Source organism: Mustela nivalis, assembly GCF_964662115.1.
Source record: "Mustela nivalis genome assembly, chromosome: 9".
Taxonomy (NCBI): domain Eukaryota; kingdom Metazoa; phylum Chordata; class Mammalia; order Carnivora; family Mustelidae; genus Mustela; species Mustela nivalis.
This window is the reverse complement of record NC_139028.1, coordinates 28,615,045-28,637,177: the sequence shown is the minus strand read 5'-3', so window position 1 is coordinate 28,637,177 and position 22,133 is coordinate 28,615,045. Positions and strand designations below refer to the sequence as shown.

The following is a 22,133-nucleotide window of genomic DNA, read 5'->3' as shown; positions in this document are numbered from 1 at the left end:
AAGGTCTTATTTACAATTCAAACCCTCCCTATATGGCTCCAATTGGCTGACTAACTTCATCTCTCACAGCTCCTTTGCTCTAAGCCCTGGGCCAAGCCCTATCTCGAGTCTTCTACCTGCAATCCTGCTTTCACAGGAAGGAGAATGGACCCATTTCTTACTTCTTTCTGAGTCTTCACCAGTCTCTGAGTTTAGATTAAGTTCTCTTTCCTTCCTTTTCTTTTTAAAGATTTTATTTATTAATTTAATTTAATATATTTATTTGAGAGAGAGCCAGAGCATGCAAGAGTAGAGGGAGGGGCAAAGGGAGAGGTCGAAGCAGGCTCCCTCCTGAGCACGGAGCCTGACTCGGGGCTCCATCCCAGGACCCTAGGATCATGACCTGAGACAAAGGCAGATGCTTAACTGACTGAGCCACCCAGTCACCCTACAAATACATATTTTTAGCCTCTCCCTCCTATTCTATATAAAAGGGCACAGCACTGTATATGCCATTCTGCTTTGACATCTCGCTCCCTATTTTCCATTTCAGGACAGCTCCTAGAGTACTCACTTTTGTCCTCCCAGTTTTACTGTGATGTGATTGATATACAACGTTGTATAAGCTGAAGGTGCACAACATCATGATCTGATAGATGGATATATTGTGAAAAGATCCCCACGATAAGTTAACATCTATCACCTCCCATAGTTACCATTTTCTTCTCATGGTGAGAACATTTAAGATCTACTCTCTTAGCAGCTTTCAAATACACAATGCGGTTTTGTTCACTATAGTCCCCATGTTGTTGTATGGTACTTCCGTAGGACTTACTTAAAATCCCCCTTTTGCCCCACCCATCTCTCGTAACCACCAATCTATTCTGTTTCTATTAGTTCTATTACCTAGATTCCAAACACAAGTGAGATCATCTGGTGTTTGTCTTTCTGTGTCTGGTTTATTTCACTAAGCATGAAAGTCCATCCATGTTGCTGCAAAAGGTAGAATCTGGAGTATTTTCCATAGCAATACTCCAGAATGTCCCCCACCCCCACCCCTTTTTTCGGCTGCATACTACTCCATTGTGTGGCTGTAGTTCCTCATGATGGACATTCTGGTTGTCTTTAACCTGTCCTAAACAATGTTGCAGTGAATGGACCTTTGCATGTAGCATTTTATATGAATGCAAGAGTATCGGGAGGATAAATTTTAAGACTGGAACTACTAGATCAGAGGGTCAAAGCATGTAAAATTTTCCTAAATGTCATCAAATTTTCTTCCCTGGAGGCTGTACCATTTTTTGTTCTCACCACCAGTGTATGAAAGTATGGCACAGGCATTAGTATCCCCATTCTATGTATGAGGAAACTGAGGCACAGAAAAATATAAGGGGATGCCTGGGTGGCTCAGTCAGTTAAACCACTGTCTTCAGCTCAGGTCATGATCCCAGGGTCCTGAGATCAAGTCCAGCATTGGGCTCCTTTTCCAGCAGGGAACCTGCTTCTCTCTCTGCCTCTGCCTGCCACTCTGCCTGTTTGTGCTCTCTCTCTGACAAATAAATAAATAAAATCTTAAAAAAAAAAAAGAAAGAAAAATATAAGATCATGTAGTTACTGTTCAGGCAGGGACTCACACGTGCTCTGCTGCCTCCTACGCCTTCAGTGTTTATCAAACTGTTATCAGTGTTGTTACCTATTTTATATAGAGATAGGCCCTATCCTTCTAAGGCTTTATGAACACAAGTCCTGAAGTTCAGAGTCTCTCTAGAAAACAGAAATTGGGGCAATTAAGTTAGTGCCTGGTGAGAGTGTGGGAAAAGGGAAATGCAGTAGGAAAACTTGGGAAATAAATGCAAGGTGACAGCTGGTCACTGAATAGGTGCTCCTGTTCGGCCACCAGGGATGTCTCCAGATGAGGAAGACTAGAAAATCATGCCTCTGGGTGGAGGAAGGGAGAGGGAATGTGTTGAGCTCCTCCATGTCCTTCTCACATTCAGAGGGCAGACACACTCACACTTCTGGTTGGGTCAGCAGACCTTCTCAGATGCTGGGGGAGTGAGATCCCAAGCTTTGCAGGCTCCAGGAACAGCGGGAAGAGCCCCAAATGGGTCACTCTGATAGATAAGGGTCCTAGAGACAGGTGAGGACAAGAGATCCTGAGGAAGTCCATAGATGTATTTAAATCTAGGCATTTTTTTAATTTGGTAATTTATGCCAAAAAGGTGCTCCATGAAAGTCTTTTAATGGACACATTAATTTGTAGTGACTTTAATAGAGAGAAATATTCTTTATTGTTATCCTTGTACATTAATGGACAGTAATCAAGAGTCTAGCCTCTAGAGCCAGGATACGTGGGTCTGAACACAAGTTCTGATACTGACTAGGGGTGTGCTCCTGGTCAGGACACCTCATGTTGCTTGGCCTCAAGTTCTCTCATTTGTAATACGGGACTCATGCTTAAAATAATACTTGGCATAACAAGTGTTATATAAGCATTAACTATTATTATTATTATTATAAGATCTAACTTTTATTCAGTGTTTGCTATTGCCAGGCACTAAGTATTTACATGTTTTACATCAGTTAATCTCTTTAGCAACCCTATGAAAGGAGGTCATATTATCAACCCTCCAAGAGGTATTAATATCATCTCACTTTCGGAAATGACGAGAAGACGACTCCAAGAGTTTAAATAACTTAACCAAGTCCAATGAGGTGGAGTTAGAATTTAATGTAGGTCAGCTTGACTCTACTCAGTCTATCATATTACTCTTAGAGAACCAGTTTTAACATTTATTTTGAATTATAAAAGCACCCAGTTCAGGCCTAAAAGTCATGAAATATACATCTGTGTCACTTAAGCATCTGTCAACCTTCTTTTCATTGTGGCCGTGGGCAATTGGCTCATGGTATTTCTCTTAACATTTCTCTTGATCTCATCACTGTCTCCCCATCTCCCCAGCCCTGATCCCATAAATTAGGTTAACCTGAAATCTCTGCACCACTTCCTCCACCAGCATCCTTTAGCCCCTGGAACTGTTCCACTTTGGAAACGGTGATCATAACCAAAGACCTGGTGGATTTTTCACTCCTCAGTCCTGTAACAACTGCTCTTTAACCTTACAGAAATCTCCTTTTCTTTTGACTTCTTATTTTAGTTTATCATTCCTTTCCAGCTCACACTGTGGATCCTAGGATTGATGATTTAAATTACTTTCTTACCAATACCCTATATTATTCTCCTTCTCACACATCACCCAGCAAAGCTCCAAATTTGGATCAGAGCTAGCTTTTCCCTTTATGCTTGAGTGGTTACACTTTGATAGAGAAAATCAAACCATCATGCACATGCCTCCACTACGAATTCATGATCCCCTACCTCAGCCAGGCTCTCAGCATCACTCTTTACTCCTCTGATTGACTTTCAGCTTTCAATTTTCACCTCTCATTTTTCCCAATTCCAAACCCTCACCACCTTCCTCAAGCATCTTCTTTATGTTACACACCTTGAATTCAGTAAGCAACATTCCCTCCAAATTCATCAGGATAACCGGGGGCTTTAGATACTAGAGTTTTAAAGCTTGGCCACAACTTTAGAGGTTTCCATAGTCTTCCTGAGGGGATCACTTCTACTTTCACAGCATAAATACACTCTGTGCTGATGACTTTCAAGTTTATATCTCCAACTTAGACTTATCAATCTTGTGGACACCTGTCAATGGAGGTTCCACAAGGACCTCAAATTCAGAAGGCTCAAAATTGAACACACCATTGTTTCCTTAAAACCTGTATCTCATGTAGGACATTACAATCTTCCCAGGCACCATGGGGGTAGGGGGTATGACTACCATCCCCTCAAGCTAGAAGGCTGGTGTCATCCTTGAGTTCCCTCTCTTCTTCACTTTCCACATGCAGTTTCCAAGTCCTGTCAAGCTTTCTTCTTGTTTATGGAATCTCCCCTCTCTTCTCTGTTATTCTTTTCTCTCTTATTTTATTGTGGTCCTAGTGCAGTCTCTTGATCCAACTGGACAGTCCAGATGGCTTCTGAAGCTTCCCAATTTTTTGACCTCAGACTTGACTCCTTTATTCAGTCCTCATCACTGCTGCTAGCTAGATGATGTTTCTAAACACAAACCTGATCATATCCACTGCCACTTAAGATCTTGCATTGAATCCCTATTGCCTACAGAATAAAGTCCCATCTTCTTGGCATGACATGCATGGCCCTCTGTGATGTGGCTTTAGCTTCATTCTGCAGTGCTTTCATTTACCCATCCCTACATAGTGCCTTAAACTTCAACCACAGGGTAGAGTCTGCAGTTCCTGTGGGCTGCCTTGCTTCTCACTTCTATACCTTTATTCATCATGCCTCCTCTGCCAAGATGCCCTTCTACTCCTTCACCTTTACCTGGCTAGCTCATACTATCTTTTAAGACTTAGTTCATGAGTCAGTTTTTTTCTGGAAGCCTTTCTTGACAAGCCACCTTCCCCTCCCCCTGAACTCAAGGCAGTACTAGCAACACTGCCTTTGGCTCCCACAGCTCCTTGTTGATTGCACTGAAGACATCTCAGCATACTTACCCATTTATGTGTCTGGATCACACTTACATGGTGAGTTCTTTGGACCTTGGGGCTATGTCATATTTCTCTATATACCTCTTTGCTTAGCAGGGGCATACAGTAAGTGCCCGGTAAGTATTTTTATTTTTCAAAATTTCTTTTTTAAGGATTTTATTTATTTATTTGACACACAGAGAGATCACAAGTAGGCAGAGAGGCAGGCAGAGAGAGAGGAGGAAGCAGGCTCCCTGCTGAGCAGAGAGCCTGATGCGGGGCTTGATCAGAGGACCCTGAGATCATGACCTGAGCTGAAGGCAGCGGCTTAACCCACTGAGCCACCCAGGTGCCCCCCATAAGTATTTTTAAAGTAAATGTTGAACAAATAAATGCATGACCCATTAATGAAATACTATTTTATGCATGATTTGATTTTTCCATTTTATGAACAAGGCAGAAGGAGAGGAATCAGTATCAACAAACATTTTTTACAACAAAGAGTATCAATAAACTGATTATTTCTCCATGTGATTATGAGCAACTAGAAGCATAGTGATGGTCAAATGGCACAGTGAGATGGGGGGTACCCAGAGAGGAACCAGGAAGTGTTTACAGTGTAAACCTGTGGTGATGGACAGCTAGGATTCCTACAGAGTAGCCACGGGACACCTGCAAGACTTCCCTCCTAGACATACAAAACTCTCTCAGTTAAACCTTCACTGGTTATAAGTTTTATTTGCTGAATGAGAAATCACTTAATATACCTTAAGTTAAAAACATACAGATTTGTGATTGGAAGTAAAAAACGGGACAGTGGAAAGCAAACTAGAGTTGCCGCTCATTCACCCCGCCCCCCAGCTGAGGATCTAATGGTTTCACAAAGACCTGGACATAGTAAGAGCAGAAGACTAAACTGTTTGTCCATCACCACTTTCAAAGCATTTCTTTGTGGAATTCAAGTAAGAAGGTAAGGGAGACTGGCATGTTTTTCTGAAGTTCAGTACTGAGTGTTTTTATTTTTATTTTTTTAAGTCGGCTCCACTCCCAGCGAAGAGCCCAACTAGGGGCTTGAACTCACATCCTGAGATTAAGACCTGAGCTGAGATCAAGAGTTGGTAGCTTAACAGACTCAGCCACCCAGGCACCCCGGTAGTGAGGGTTTTTGAACTTCAGGTATCACTAGAACTCCTTTTGTAGTTAAAGTAATAATAAGTAATAATGGTGGTAAAAAGAAATGAATAAGAAAGCTAGTTAAAGTTATTATAAAGAAGTCACAGTCCTCGAATGCCCAGTGAGATGCGGGTACTAAGTATCATACTTAACGCTTCACAACAACCTTGACATATAAATTATTTTTCTCTTTTTCTGTTTGAACAACTGAAGTTCAGCGAGATCAAAGAACTTGAGGCAAGTCCAAAGGACGGCATGGGGAGACTCTGGGACCAAAGGCCACGTTAGCTTCACCAGGTGACCCTGAGCCTCTGCTGGTCACTGAGCTTTGTTACCTGCTCGCGTGTATGTGAATGCAGGGCGGGATGAAGCTGTCTGAGGAACTAAACACTGAACGTGCTGGAAAGCCTCAGGAGCCACAAGCGGCGGGAAGCTGGAAGCAAGACTGCACAGCCTAGGTAGAAGCCAAGAGAAGGGCGGGACTCGCCGGCTCCAAGGAGAACTTAGGTGGCTGGGCGAGGGGCGGAGCGAGGGGCGGAGAATGGGCGGGGAATGGGCGGGCAAACAGGGGAGCGTGCAGACCATTCGCGGACTGGGCAGAAATGCCGCCTCTCCGGGGGAAGCGAGGTGAGGACAGTGTGAGCGAAGGCATTGTGGAGTCTCCGTGAGTTGCTAAGGTAGCTCATCCTCACCATCCTAAACCAAAGCAGAGACCGGACTCGACTTTCCTGGGCCGGCTTTCCCGTAGAGCAAGCAGGAAGGGGATTGGGAGAAGGTCCTGCACAGAGCGTCCCCCTGCCCCCTGGCAGATTGGTACGGCTCATCCCCCCGCCGCTGATCTGGCAGGCTGCGCGCGCACCCTCTGGCGGGGCGCGGGCCGGCGGGGCGCTGCGGCCTCTGCGGCCCGGTTCCCTCCTCCTGCTCCTCGCGTGCTCCTCGCTGGCCCCGCGCCCGCCGGTGACGCGCCCGCGCTCCTTGCTGGAGAGGAGCGCGGCCGCGGGGGCGCGCACCGGTGGCTCCGCCCCCCCCAGTTCCCTCCCCTGAGTCCCGGGTGCCCCGCTCGCGCGGCTCGGTGCAAGGAGAGCGGGGACCCCGCGCCAGCCCGCCCCTGCGTCCCCGCCCCGGCGTGCGAGGCGCCGCGCCCTCCTGCTGCCCTGCTCGGTGCATGGAGGGGCCCGTTCGGATCGCAGCCGCCGCCGCCGTAGCAGCCGCCAGCGCGCGGGGGATGACCTGGGGGTGGCTTTCGGAGCCGGCTGCCGCGCAGGAGGTCCGGGGACTGAGGCTGCCCCGCCGAGAGGTGCAGGGGTGGGCCCGCCGCAGGATCGGAGGGAGGGGTGGTCCGGGGACCCCGGGCTTGGGGGCCACGCGGCTCGGGTGCGGGAGGTCCGCGGGAGGGCAGGCCGGCGCGCCCGGGAGGGCATAGGGGTACCGGGCTGAGTGCGGGGTCTGGGAAGGGCAGCTGACGGATGCCCAGCGGGGGAGCTCCGGCGCTCCGGATCCTCGGGGACTCTGAGCCACCTCGTGGGAGGAGGCGGGGTGAGGTGTCAGTAACACGCTTAATTCTCTTTGACGGTGATCCGCTGGGGCAGGTGAGACCCAGCATAGCCGGGAGTAAGGGGCGCCAGCAGGTTTTCCCAAGGGAGCGGGATTCCTCGCCTCTCTCAACCTCCATCCCGCAGAGCGCCTGTGAGAGACAGTGATTTATGTGTAGGGAGAAGCAAGCGAAATTTCCTGCACAATGTATCTTTCTCTGCCTTCACAGACTCAGTGACTTCCCAGCCCCAGGGAGTGTATTTTTCCTTCTCCTCTGTAAAGCTTTCTGTGGATTGCATTATCATTTGCTAAATACATTACAGCTCGCTATTTATTTCGGTCTACAGCTTACAGACCTTTGTTGCTTTCTCTCCACATCTAGGGATTTCAATAATAAATCACTGAGGAGGATAGATAGACTCTCTCGCCCTTGCCTTCATTGTTCTCCCTAACCCCACCAAATCAGGTGGAAGGCTTTCCAAAAGGCGCTCTTCTCCAGAATGCCTTCCTTTCCTGGTCAGGACTATCAGAGGATGGCAGGTGCTTTAAGGTCAGGCCGCTTTCCAATTGAGATCTAGAATTTAGGGAACACCATTCACAGAAAATGAGCCTCTATGTCCTGAAACAAACGCTGTGAGAAACAGAAAATTGAACCAAAAGCTAACACGAGATTCATTCTCAGGGCAGTGGCCAGTAAAAATGATAGAGGCCAGTCGTGTTTCCATGCCTCACTGATACCATTGCCTGCCGACTCCCAGCTGACCTCTTGGCATACCTGAAGGGCAGTGTCAAGGAGGAAAAGGTAGGGAGGGGAGCTGAAAAATAAGTGGGTTTATTCTCAGCGCAATTCTAAGTGTTCTGTGACATTTTATAGCTCATTTAAAATAAGTAGTCTATTTGAGCTGAAAATGGGGGGGCATTATTCAACTTTTAGGACAAGATGAAAGAAAAAATTTCTGGAAATTTAAAATTAGTGCTTAACTAGAAAGCATTCTTAGGAACCCAGAGAGGCACCAAATACTGTAGTTTCTGTTATGCACATGTTGAAATAAACTGCCTCATACTTTAAGTTATATGAGAAGGATGGAGAAAACCTGTTTCATTTTGTAAAGACGTGCCCTGGGTGTGTGCTTGGCAGTGGGTAGAGCCGAAACATTTATATTTCTATAAAAAACACACAAGTGTATATTGTTTAACTTTCATGCAAAAACTCGGATATAGTATTTGCAAATCTGTCTTTGTTTGAATAGTTTAGTCAACCAGGAAAATCAGTTACTAGAGGTACTGTGCTATTGTTTGTGTAGTAAGTCACTTGGGATGCTTTGATTGATTGCTATGGTTCTCATGAACCTCCTCTTCTGTGGAAAGTACTTAAACAGCTCTGACCCTCAAGCCGGTTAGTACAAAGAACCCTTAGGACTTGGAGCATACTGATCTAGCCTGTGTAGTTTGGTGTCTGAATCAATCTTATCCCTTGCCTTCTTTGCAAGAAAGGAATTAAGTTCACTTAAAGATAGGACCCCCCCCCCCCCCAATCAGCAAGGTATGTATAGAGATGGAGGCTTTGTGTGGGAATAGGAAAGTCTGTAATGGGCCACTGCTCTAAGGAGGTCAGGTAAATATGTTGACTAGTACTCCTGCTTTTCTTTTTCCCACTTTGCCCTTATGCTGTCATAACTTTCTAGATGATTTCATTTATGGGTTTGTCAAGATAGACATTGAAGTAAAAATTTTCCTCTCTAGAAATGTTTCTTTTGCACAATTTTAGACCAAAAATTGGTGATTGTGTCTGAGCGTATCCTGGGGAAATGATTTCCGGAGTTCAGCATTGTCTTAGTGAAATTAGACTGGGGTAAGAAATTAAAAATAACTAATTGAAAAATTGGTTATTTATAACGTGTAATTACATTAGCTATGGCCTTGTAATTAGCATTTGTATTGTGCAGGAGAATATGCAAGACAGCACATCAGGAGAGCAGATGAGTTGTCTACACAGGTAGTCTTTCTTTAGATATATGATCTTACTACTTAATAGGAACTAATTAGATTAGAAAGAGAATTTGGAGTCCGGTTGCTAAATAGGTTGCTTTGAAGGACTTGATTTTATGGTAATTTTTTGACGAGTACTTTTTTTACCCCCAGAAGTTTTATTAACTTGGATTGAATTAGAGAAGGTTTTATTGTTTTTATTCAAGATTTTATATTGCATGTAAACATTCCATTTATTTATAAACATTCCATTTATACATTTTTATTGTGTATATGGCCCTCATTCACTTTTAAGGGACTGAGGAGGAGGGCTTTGATTCTTCTCAATTAAAATTATAAGATCATATACAGAATATCTTTCATGTCATTTTAAAAATATTGGATTACAATTAAGTGAAAAACTGGTTTGTTGGTTTTTTTTTTTTTTTTTTAATCCTTCAAGTTTTCCGTCATTGTTTGTGCTCTTTCCCCCATTGTCAGGCTTAAAACATACAGTATCATTGTCATCTGTCCCCTGAATAATGGTCCTGAGGTGATATTATTAATGTGGCTTTTTAAAATCAAACTAATTATACTTGCCTAAAAGAGCCACATGTGTGTGATTCTAGCTGCCTGGTGCCTTTTGAGAGCCCGGGAGACAAGCTAGTGAATAGAGCTGAAAATTCATTCTGTATTTGATTAAATGGAACAGACTCGCTGCTCCTTACCCCAGCAGGGGCTATGAGATCTCTTGATCCCCGAAGCGGCTCCAGGACCCTGGGAATTCCATTAGCAAGCACCTGAGGAATTTCTGCCCTGCAGTGCCTTTTTTGTATGTGTGTATGTGTGTGTGTGGAGAGGGAGTGGAGCTGAGTGGTGATGGGGTAGTGGAGGGAGGGGGGTGGAGAGAGGCTACATTGGAAGACTCCATATGTTAGCAGATCTAAAATCAAGGCATGACTTAACAGCTTATCTTGTAAGAGAAAAGCCCAACCCGAAGGCAGATTGCTAGTCAGGACTTTCCTCCAAGCAGGACTGTGTGGGGATGTGTTGCTAGCACTGAACCGAGCGCCACTCTAGGTACAGAAAGTCGCTTCTCTGCTTTCCCTCCGAAGCACAAGCATATACACGTTGCAGCCTTGGTAAGTCTTCTCCATATGATCTTTTGATAAATATGTAAAATTGTGTTATAGTTTGGTCTTGCCTGGAAGGACCGATGTATTGTTCTAATAACTTTTTAAACTGAGCAAAATCAGACTTTTACGGGAAGCCAGTTGCTTTACAGAGATGAAAGGCTCATTTGAATAGGCATAATTTAGTGTGCTCTTTTGTTTTTATATAATTTTATTGCATTCTTGTTACCTTGTTATAGAATTCAAATTCATGGGCGGTGTATGTTTCTTTCCTGCTGTCTTTTTGAGAATTCTGATTTTAAGTATCTTTTAAGACATTGCTTTGCAGACTTGCTAGCAGCCACAAGCAAATGAAAATATATCTACCAAAAATATTCGTGTAAAATCTTTGGAGCAAAATTTTTGGAAACATGAGTGTGTCTTCCTCCCCTGCCAGCCACCCTCCTCCCCACACACCCACAGCTGCCCCAAATAATTTTTGGATACAAACATTTTTCAGGATATTAGTCCAGTTTGTTGCTTGTGTACTTTTCCAGGAGGAGCAGTTCTGAATCTTGGATGGTATTGTTAATTGATTTTCATATTCCGAGAAGAGTTAAACACGAATGTGAATTCCAGTGCCAGTTTCCCATTGATGCAGAATGCTGTAGCTTATTCGATGGTTAATTTGGTATATTTTGTTCCTGATTAAAATCATGTTGTGTCACAGTGCTTTCCCCCACTTCCAGCATGTAGTCCTCTTGCAAATTCTCACAATGCAGAGTGCTAGGAAAATAAAGAAGCCTTTTAGAGACCATGTTTAAGTCTTTCCCACCTTACTCCGGGTATCCCTTTTCTAGTGCCGCCACACTGAAAGGACTCTTGAATGAGTTGGAGTAAACACTGAAGTCAGCAGTGTGTCTATCTCGGTTCACAGTGATTGAGACTCTTTTGCCGTGTGATATATTTTGATGGCCAGAGATCATAAAAAAAAAAACAAAAAACTACCCCAAAACACATTTTGTTCTGCTACATATCAGTTGGAATGTGCGTAGGACTTCAGTTCTGGACAGCCAGCAACATGCCTTGCAGTCACAGAATGAAGGAATGGTAAAGTCCCTTGTATCTGAATTCAGAGGGAAAGAAATAGCCGGGTTATAGGACTGAAATGAGATCTAGTCTGCTTTCTGTTTTGTTGCTTATAGCTGCCTGGTCAATTTAATTTTTAGGTTACCATACTAGAAACAGAAGGAAAACTTGACACATAAAGCTTGCTCTTCAGCTACAGATTCATGTTAAGAGACTATTGCTCGCTGTTTTTTGTTTGTTTGTTTGTTTGTTTGTGAGCCGGGGCAGTGAACTTGACTGAAATCTTGGTTTCCTCATCTGTAAAATGGGAATAACAATAGTATCTCTTAACCACTTGTTGTGGGGGCTCCATGGAATGATGAAAGTGAATTGCTTGGATATACCAAATCGGCTCTGAGGGTTAGCTACTGTTACTTGTAGTAACTTTTCCCGTCCACATTAGTCTATTACTCTGATCCAGAGTAGTTTCTTTGAAGTACTAACTAGTAAGAAATTCTTGGAAGTTAGTACATACAACTATAGTTGTAGTGTGCTACATTTTCTTAATTTTGCAGTTGAACTGAAATGTTACATTTTTCTAATGGATTGTATAATGTAATACAATATTGCATTTTTCTAATTGATTGTATAAGAATGTACATGAATATACAGTTAATGTACACCAAGCAAACAGCTAGGCGAGGTTTTACATATGCACATATGTGTGGTAACTATGACCCAGATCAGGATCCAGAATATTTCTTTCACCTCAGAAGGTTCCTTGGTGCCCCTTCCTGGACAACCCTGCCTCCCCCAGCAGGCAGTTACTGTTCTAACTAGTCCCACCGGACATTAACTTGAGCTGCTCTCAAACTAGATTTATAAAAATGGATTCATATGGTATATACTCTTTTATATCTGTTTTCTTGCACTGCTCATTGTGTCTATAAAATTCATCTGTGTTATTGTGTACGGTAGTAATTTGAGCTTTTTAAATTGTTAGAGCATCTTTGGTGTGTTTTGAAATTTGTATTAGTCAATTTTATCGGCACATTGGGTATGTGGCCACTGGGAAGAAAGAAAATAGCACTTCTTCCTAAATTATTTGACAATCAGATCCTAGTAGCTAGCTTAGAAAAATTACCATGACCTTATTTTTGTACCTAAAATTGGGTAAAAGTAGCATAATTATTCTTAGTCATAATTACATAAAGCAAATCCATTAATAACTGTGTTGTTGCATGTGTGTTTTAGTTTTTAATATTTTGTTTAATTTTTAATTTTTTTTTTTTTTTCTGAGAGAGGTGTGTGTGAGTGGGGAGGGGGTGGGGCAGAGGGAAAGTAGAGCAGGAATCATAAGCAGGCTCTACACGGAGCTCAGGGCCTGACACAGGGCTCGAGCTCAAGACCTGGAGATCACTACATGAGCTAAAATGAGGCATTGGACACTTAATGGACCATGCCACCCAGGCGTCCCTTGTGTGTGTGTGTTATTAGAAGGGAAGGAAGAGACCCGCAAAGCAGAGAAGAAGGACCATCTAAGGACCATCGTGCTTAGCATTTAATCCATAATCAATACTTAGAAATGTACAGAAGAAACAACTAGCCCAGCATTAGCATGATGCTCTTTTAGAAGAGAACAGAGCAACACAATGTTCTTTTGAAAAATAAAAATAAAAATAAAAAAACACCCAAAAGGAAAGAAAGTGGAGCTAAGACGTTGTTATTGCTACGGAAAAATTTTGTACCCCCTTCAGGGAGAAGGTTTTGGCTCCCTCCTTGCTGTCAGACAATGCCTAGATGTTTAAAGTTTCTGTCCGTGTTGTTGGAATTCTCTCATGTGCTAAATAAAATTTATTTCACCTAAATAGTGAAACAAGGCTACAAGATGAGGTCACTGATTTAGAAGGCCACTCCTTTGTTTCTTTAATTTTGGAGGGGGTTGTGGTTGAGGTAAATAGCTTGTATTTCTGTTCTTGGAAATGTTGAGGGAGGATTTTCTGGATGTTCTGCTTGAACACAAGCCACTTCTCTCTCAGGAGACACTGTATTTTGCAGCTCTTGTGATTTTATTAAATCTTATGATTTCATACTCCTTGACACGAGGTCATTCTTCACTGACAGCCGGGATGGGTTCCCCTGGACTCCAGAGAGACAAGTTGTCCCTTTTTCTACTTACATCAGACCACCAGTGGTCCAGACTTGAGGGAGGTGGAGAGGTGAGATAGTCATCTGTGATTCATCTTTTGTCCCGTAGGGGCGCTCCAAAGATGCAGATTATGGTTCAAACGAAGGAAGAACTGTGACAAATAGGATGGCCTCAGGATAGAAAATGCTCTTTTTTTTTTTTTTAAATAAGTGGTTTCTATTTATTTATTTATTTATTTATTTTTTAAGATTTTATTTATTTGACAGATAGAGATCACAGGTAGGCAGAGAGGCAGGCAGAGAGAGAGAGAGAGGAGGAAGCAGGTTCCCTGCCCAGCAGAAAGCCTGATGCGGGGCTCAATCCCAGGACCCTGTGATCATGACCTGAGCCAAAGGCAGAGGCTTTAACCCACTGAGCCACCCAGGCGCCCCTAGAAAATGCTCTTTTGAGGGGACTTGAGCTCCTCTTACTTGACACTTGCTGAGGACACTGTGGAAGCCATTTTTTCTTTGGGTGAGAGATTGAACTGCATGACTTCTAATGGCACTTGCAGAACTCAGACTCCATGAAATGGGCTTTTCTGAAAGAGTGATTTTACATAACCAATCCATGTGTAATCTTGGAGGGAGAAAAATACGTTACAAAGTCCCAAACAGCTACTGAACAAACAAATTTTCTCAGACCAGCCCTAGTTTAAAGTTGAGGACTGCCTCTACTTGTCAGCTCTTTTCACTCTAAATAGAATTCTTCCTTTAACACTAATAAGTAAATGTCAGATATTCTTTCTTACTTAAAGAGAAAATAGGGACTTTTCCAATATTCTAAGTATGTAAGTGTCAGAAACAGTAATGCTTTCAAAGGATAGTAGTTGCTCCCTTTTTATGGAGGGGCACAATGAGAATTTCCTTGAGTCCCTCCACTGGCCGAGATATTTCTTCACTCCTACAACGAGCGTACAGTCAAAATGATTAAATATACATCTTTGCTCTCTGCCCTCTCTCCTCCACCCTACTTCTCTATACTTGAATTTCAAAAGAGAGATAATTTGAGGGGGGAAGGCCGATACTAGTGACTTATCCCATCAATAAAACGGTATTTGGAACATTTTCTGAGGTCCATAGTTATTTATTCCAGCCATGTACACATCTTGTATCTGCAAAGATATGCTAATAATATTTAATAATGGATATTTAGAATGATTGAAGGGAGTGTATTATAAAGCAAAAAAGAATAGTAGATGGAGTTTTCATGGTTTTGTGTTTATGCACATGAACCCTCTGTGCCCTCGGTGGCTCTCAGCAGGTCTCTGTCCTCTCTTCTCTGTCGCGGCTACCTTTTACTCCTCCAGCATTCTTTTTACAATTTCGGAGAGGGATGAGAGGAGATTCAGAATGTGAGACCAAAAAAAGAAAAAAGTGATTCTGCGTGGTAAGCACAGCTTCAACTAATGAAGACAGTGCTTTAGATAAAAAATAGTTAAATGTCACATTGTGATTGGAATTCATGCATGGTGTTTTAGCAATTTTACTTTTTTCTTGAAAAAAAATTCTTAAATTGTAAATGGATAAAGTTTTAAACATTTTTTTTTTTAAATTTAAAATGTGTATTTCTCTTCTGTGCAATGTTTGGTGTCCAAAGAGCTGATTTCATGTCCTGTTTCTAAGATACTTGGCATTTCAGGTGTTCTCTTGGGTATCTAGGTACTAAAAAGTGCATTCTGGCTTCTGTCTCTTGCCAGGGAAATGCCTGACAGTTATTGACTTTTTATGGTATCAGAGTAGAAGTAATTAGTATTCTCTATTTTACTATAATGGTGATATCTGTTCAATGAGTGATTGTACACACTGCCTGGTTGGAGGTAAATTTGGCAAGGGGGACGAATGTTTAATGGATAAAATACTACTTTTATCAGGCCATGAAATTACTCTAGTGACATCAGAACTTGGCAGCCTCTTTTATTCCAATAAAAACAAAAATAGCATCATAAGCTAGGGATAAGACATTTTTCTTGTCCATTTATTTTGGCTTATTCTCATGGTTTTGGCCTCAGGGTGTGCGTATAACAAAATAACAACACAGTGAGTAAGAGGCAATAAGAATTAGGGAATGAAGGTAGTTTCAGCTGAAACAGACATGCTGTTTATCCGTCGCCTCGGTTTCAGGCATTTAAACGGTTCCTCTCAGTTTGGTGACTAGCATCAGGGTGGATATGAGGAAGCCTCATCGGTTAAATGGAGTTAAACTTCATCATTTGGCTTGTTAGGACCTTACTTGCAGTATGTTGAAAAAGTTTGGTGATCAGCTCATAAAATTGTCACGTGTCTGGGCGTGATTACAAATGCGACAGTACAGATCTGTAGAAAGGGTGCTGCTTAATCCTTTTTATAATCACCAGTGTAAAATAAACATCGTGTTACCAGTTAGTTCAGTTTGATTGGATGTAGTGTTTCCTCTTGCCTGTTTTACCCTGTTCACTCTTACTGTGAAGTTAGATTTTTAGATGTTATCATGATTTTTTAAAAAGATTTATTTATTTGAGAGAGAGAGAGAGAGAGAGAGAGAGGGTCGGGTGGGGAGAGATGGGCAGAGAGGGAGGGAGAGGGAGAAGCAGACTCATACTGGGTGCAGAGCCCCATGAGGGGCTCAGGCTCAGGACCCTGAGATTAGGACCGGAGCTGAAACCAAGAGGTGGACACTTACCAGACCACATTCCCCAGGTGCCCCAGATGTTCTTATGATTCAATGGCAGTGCTTATACCGGGTTTCAGTTTGGTGTCCCAGCATCTGAGCAGTAGGTCTGTTGACCCAGGGACTACTAGCACTGAGAAGATACTTTCATCATGCTTGATAGGTCATTAGACTTCTGAGTAGAACCGTACTAAAGTCTGACTGCTACATTCTCTCCATGACTTAACTTGTGGGTTTACCTCACTGTGATCACCTTCTTAAACAAGCTCATTTTATTTATCAATTAAATCTTTTATAGTAAGGAGAACTATAGTTCTGATGGGTTAAAGTATATTTCAGAGTTCTTTTTTTTTTTTTAAAGATTTATTTATTTGAGAGAGGGAGAGAGAGAGCATGCACACACAGAAGGAGAGGGAGAAGCAGACTGCCTGCTGAACAGGGAGCCTGATACGGGGCTCGATCCCAGGACTCTGGGATCATGATCTGGGCCGAAGGCAGATGCTTAACTGACTGAGCCATCCAGGTGCCCCCAAACCTGCTTCTAAGTAGCTACTTTTACTTTACCTGTTTTTAAGTCATATTATAGTCAGATTAGAATGGTTCTGATCTCTTCATCCGATCTTTTGATTCCTATTTACTGATAGTTAGGCATATTTTCTCTTTTAATGGTCAAATCCTTTTTGAGATTAAAATAAAAACATCAAAATCCTACCCTGCATTTCTAACTCCAAGCTCTAGTCATCTTTTTTTTTTTTAGATTTGTGCTTTAGTTTGATTTCTCTTTTATTTTTTTTATTTTTTATTTTTTATTTTTTTAAAAGATTTTATTTATTTGTCAGAGAGAGAGGGAGAGAGAGCGAGCACAGGCAGACAAAATGGCAGGCAGAGGCAGAGGGAGAAGCAGGCTCCCCGCTGAGCAAGGAGCCCGATGTGGGACTCGATCCCAGGACACTGGGATCATGACCTGAGCCGAAGGCAGCTGCCTAACCAACTGAGCCACCCAGGCGTCCCTGATTTCTCTTTTAAAAGAAATTGCAATACTCATATTTGATTGTAGACCTATATAAGTCTTTCATATAATTTTCATCATACGTTTTTGTGCTAATTTATTTTTAATCCCATGGCTAACTAAAGCCCATTTGAATCATTATAAGATGGGTTGTTAACTGTGGTCTCCTATTAGGCTAGCAAACACAGTTGTCGTTATTTGTTACTTCTTTTGTGTTTGAGGATGTGTTTTAAAAGAGCTATTGTCATAGTGGTTAGGTCTTAAAATAATTTCACATTTGTTACTATGACAGCAGCCACAGTGGGGTTTTTAATCATACAATACAGCTTGTACAGAGATTGATATCAGCATTCTGTGCATCAGATACATTTTAGCTCTGGGATTTGACTACATACATCTTTCTTTTGTCAGGAGGGGTTCTTGCAGCCAGCTCCCAAAGTGGGTTTCTAAAAGTGGTCCTTCCAAGTCTGGGCTGTATCCCACCCACAGGAAAATAGCATAAATTGTTTTAAAGAAAAATTGTCAATGTTTTACTTATTTTGGGATCTCTCTTTGAGATAGCAGCTAATCAGAAAAGATAAGGACATGATTAACCCTGTAAGACAAAGATCAGATTCATGTTTTCTTAGCTAGCTGTGCTTAGATACAGAATACTTAATTAGTCGTGATCACACTAACGGATAGGCACTACCTATCCAACAAACTCCTGAAGCCTTCAACACACAAGAAAGAGAAACTGAGTTTTGAGTTTTTCATTCATTTCTGGGTTGATGAAATTATCCCCCCCTTCATACTGAAATGTGAGTCATCTGGAAAAAAATCCTTCCACTTGACATTGGAAATGAAGTCCCCATTTACTTGTAAAAGTTCCTTCTAATTCACTGAGAAATACTAACCTCTTTTGTGTCTGATTTACCCAGAGTGAATGTAGGGTTGGTATACTGGGGCAGTTAACAGGAAGGAGCCTGGTGACGGAGGACTGGCAGATTGCTTTTGCAGACTGGGAGTCTTGTCTCTCTGGGTGCCCTGCAGACGTGCAAGAATGGTGCCTCCAGAGCACTGGGAAAGCAAAGTATTGTTCCATCGGGTGTTGCATGTACAACACACGTGGGTGTACATGCCCCCCCCCCCTTGCTCACTTAGCTCTTTGCAGCGGAGTGGCCCGTCCCAGCAATGACTACATGGGTCTCATGGTTCTTTTTATTCCATACACAGGATAATTTTCTCCTGTCTCTGATGTCATCATTTCTTAAATAACTTTTATACAGCCCTTTGTACTTGGCAGAGTGTTTTACAGTTTTGGTGTGTGTTTGCTCTTCTGCTTAAATATATGACGTAGTAAAATTTTCGTGAGAATGGAAACCATGAATACAATATGTGATTGAGCATTAGTATCAGATATGAGAGTTTTTAATGTAGCTTGGAGTTAGGTGATCTTTAAAATCTCTGGAATGTTGGGAAAGGAGGTTCTTTGAAACTGTAGTCTTTCTTTTTAAGCTTTAAGTGGATTATAATTGCACACTTGTCTGTGCTTAGGAATAGAATAAAATACTTCTAAACTGGTTATTTTTTTTTTTTCTCTTTGACATTTCTATGCCACAGACTCTGTGTTATACATTCTTTTGACCTAAGGGAAGTTACGGAAGTGAATTTTGCCTAAGGTGAAATTGATTCCCTGTCATCTTGGATTTTTAAAGTCTTTCCTTTATAGAGGTCACTTTATTTTTATTTCTAGCCACAGGGATGCTTCTTTCTAGTACATTTCTTTAGAGCAGGTACCTGTGTGCTTAGGAATTTTGTAATAGAATGTCCCAAGTGAAAATGAAGTTCGAAAGCCCTTTCCAAGTCTATGTAAACAAAATAGCAAAGGGAGCTTTTTAGAAATAAATCTCATTTTATATGTGTGTCGTTGATTATGGAATGAATATAAAATCTAAATTGATATGCTCTTTCTCTTAACAGTTACTCCATGACCCTTGTATTCAAAACATGACGGATGATATTGAGAGATAATTTGGTTGTTCGTTTCTTGGATATGGAGAAAAATGAATGCGAGCTTTACAGTTTTCAGTGAGCCTTTTAATGTTGCTTTGGTCTGTTATTGGTTATTTCCTTTTCATTTTGTATCAGTATGTCATGTTGGCTGAAACACATGTGAATGCTAAAGCATTTGGTCACAGCCAATTTGGGTCATTTCGGTGAAAATCAAACCAGTTGTTAGCTATTTAATGAAATGATTTAAAAATGGCTTTGATGACCTGGTTGAGAAGGAAAGAAAGAAACATAGATATTCCTAAAGTCAAATCCTGCCCCTCCTACTTCATTGGAGTGAAGAGGGAGCTTTAATAACCAACAGAGACCAGCTCCCAGTAAGAGGTGTGAGGCTGTTTATTTTCACTCTGGAGATGTATATACTACAGAAGGAAAACTCTGGCCTTGCTTAACCTAAGCAAGTCATTACTTATCTACGATCTGGCAAGCAATTTGATTAAAGTTGACAGAGCTCATATAATATCAGAACCAAGCCCTCTTAATGATTGATGAAACTTGTCTGTCTTTTTTTTTTTTTAAAGGAGAAAAACTAAATAAGAACGCATACTTGTTCAGATTTCTAATTACCAAGTAGAAGCCAAATCTATAATGTAGTTTTGTCTGTAGTGATTAATAGGTATTCATTTGTATGTTGTTTTTTTTAAAGATCATGATTAAATGGTTTCGAACTAATATTTTTATGTTAGCAGGTTAATTTGGCTTTTATATGATTCAATTCTTGAAATTTTGAAGTTCCTACTTCACATTTTTAACATCTTTTAAAGGTGGTTTTCTTTGTTGTTTCTTTGGTGTTCTTTAGTGGTAGTTTTGATCAATTAAGAACTTTCCTCTTTGTCCTCTTATCAAATTGAGTTAGTTGAAAAAGTCTTCAGCTTTAAAGTTAATTTTTTTCAACCCCTTGCTTTCTAACTGTATAAACATGGTTTGGACAATTGTCTTAGCACATTTGGGCTGGGAAGTGTTGTGGCTCATTTCTTCGCTGCATTTCTTGTTCTCATTCCCAAGAGATTGATAGCAAGTGTGACTTGAATGTGTCCAGTGGTCTTGGGATGATTTAAACCAGGATTCTATGTACAGTGCTGAACCCAACTCCGGAGGATCGTTTTTTTATGCCATTCATAGGCTGCCTAGCAGACAGTCAGTACTGAACTGCCACACCCCTCCCCCACCCGTATGCCTTGTTTTAAGCAAATTTAGCATGTGTGGTTTTCAGATTAATGAAGCAATTGAATCGAGAGCGAATTAGTTTTCTGTGAATGGAATTTTCTTAACCTGGGAATTTTAAGGCTTTGTATCATCAGGGTTTGGACGAGGGTAGGCTCAATGTGTCAAAACCAGATTCCACTACAGTCTGGTGACACAACCTCCTTGTGCTTTAGCTCTTCACCTGCATGATGGGATTGGATGAGAGCTTACCAGGCTGTTGGGCTATCTCATTTAATGTTCAGGTCCTGTGATCAGTGTATGGTAGGTTCTCCTGGAGGGTGAGAGCTGCTCCTCTGATAGAATGTGCTGTCCCTGAGATGAGGGTTTATAGTCACAAAACAGGATGTAATTGTAACGTGACTGAATTAGACCGTTGAATCAAAATCAAATGAGTGGGGGTTAAATTCTGGGGAGCTACAGATGTGGGAATAACCTAGAACTGATGATATGTTTCTGTTTTTGAATTGGTTAGAACTTGGTGCATAGTGAAGATTAGAACCTGGTGTGTAGCAAAGAGAGCTAATGGGGATCTTTTGGGTAAATTTCTGTGAATCTCCAGCATTTGACTTTCTTGTTCCATATATTTAATTTTGTAACTTTGTAATCTCCTCTTTCTCCTTTCTATCTCCCCAAACTCAATATAATTATATCAGTTTAATTGCCAGGAAAATAAAATTCGCTTTGTGAGAGATGTGTTTCATACCTCCCCTTTTTGACATGTTCTGAGAAGAAAGGGCTACCTGTTCTTGGAATCCTCTGCTCACTTTTCTCTCGATGATTTTCCCAACAAGTGTTGTCATCTATGGAAAATCCCAGTGCTTTCTAGAATTCTTATATGTATACTGCATGAGCTTGAATCTTACGTCCTTTTACATTCTTTTCTTTTGGGCTTACATATGGTCAGAACAAATAAACCCTTCACTGGGATGGTTAAAGAACACCAATAAAGTGCCATTCCCCAGTTGTTTCCAGAAAAGAAAAAGGATAGACATGGAATCATCAGATGCAAATATTTGACTTGGAGGTGGGCCGATTATCTGTTGTCTGCTCCACCCAGCAGCTTCCTTATGTTGTTTCTAGCTGGCCAGTGTGAGTCCATTGCCCTCAAGTGACTGTTGCAAAGTCTGAGGGTTAGCAGTGGAGGGGGATCCAAAGAACTGGAGACAGGAGTTGTAGAATCAGTTAAGTGTTGAGAATTCTGTGTTTCTTCTACCCCACAGGTTGGCCTAAGTTTTGGTTTTTTATCACTGGAATCCAGGTTTTCAGGGAAGCACAGTAAGGTCTGTTGTGATACTGAATGTGTTTGCAGGAGAAGACGTTGGGTCACAACTCTGCAAATGCACAGACTTTAATAAGATATTCCTTCTGGGGCCTATAATGTAGAGGATAAAGCTTGACTGTATTGCATTTATAGAGTTTTCTTAGGGTAGTGGTCTTGGTGGCTATGGAGGTAGGTTAGCATTTATAGGATTCTTTTAACTGCTTTGACTTGGGGAACTGTGCATCTTGTGTTTGAAACTATAATTCTTGTTCTATCCCTCACCCCCACTCTGAGCTCAGATTTGTAGGGATGTGTGAGATCAAGGAAATAGCTGTGTTTTTGGTTAGTTAACAGAGTGTCTTAACCAAGATGATAATGGCT

The 22,133-nt window shown here is 41.7% G+C and overlaps 1 protein-coding gene across 15 annotated transcripts in view; it reads left to right on the top strand.

Annotated features, from left to right (window-relative positions):
- The first annotated feature begins 6,036 nt into the window (after positions 1-6,036).
- Positions 6,037-22,133, top strand: part of CDON (cell adhesion associated, oncogene regulated) — a 100,560-nt gene continuing 84,463 nt past the window's right edge. For 4 of the 15 annotated variants that reach the window (XR_014298914.1, XM_082683860.1, XM_082683859.1 and 1 more), the window contains exon 1: positions 6,569-7,003. The gene's annotated coding sequence lies outside the window, so the exon portion shown is untranslated. Of the gene's footprint in view, positions 6,165-6,272; positions 6,384-6,568; positions 7,012-7,921; positions 8,042-10,240; positions 10,350-22,133 lie in introns of those variants that run through there. The other 11 variants (XM_082683866.1, XM_082683864.1, XM_082683867.1 and 8 more) reach the window with 11 other exon arrangements.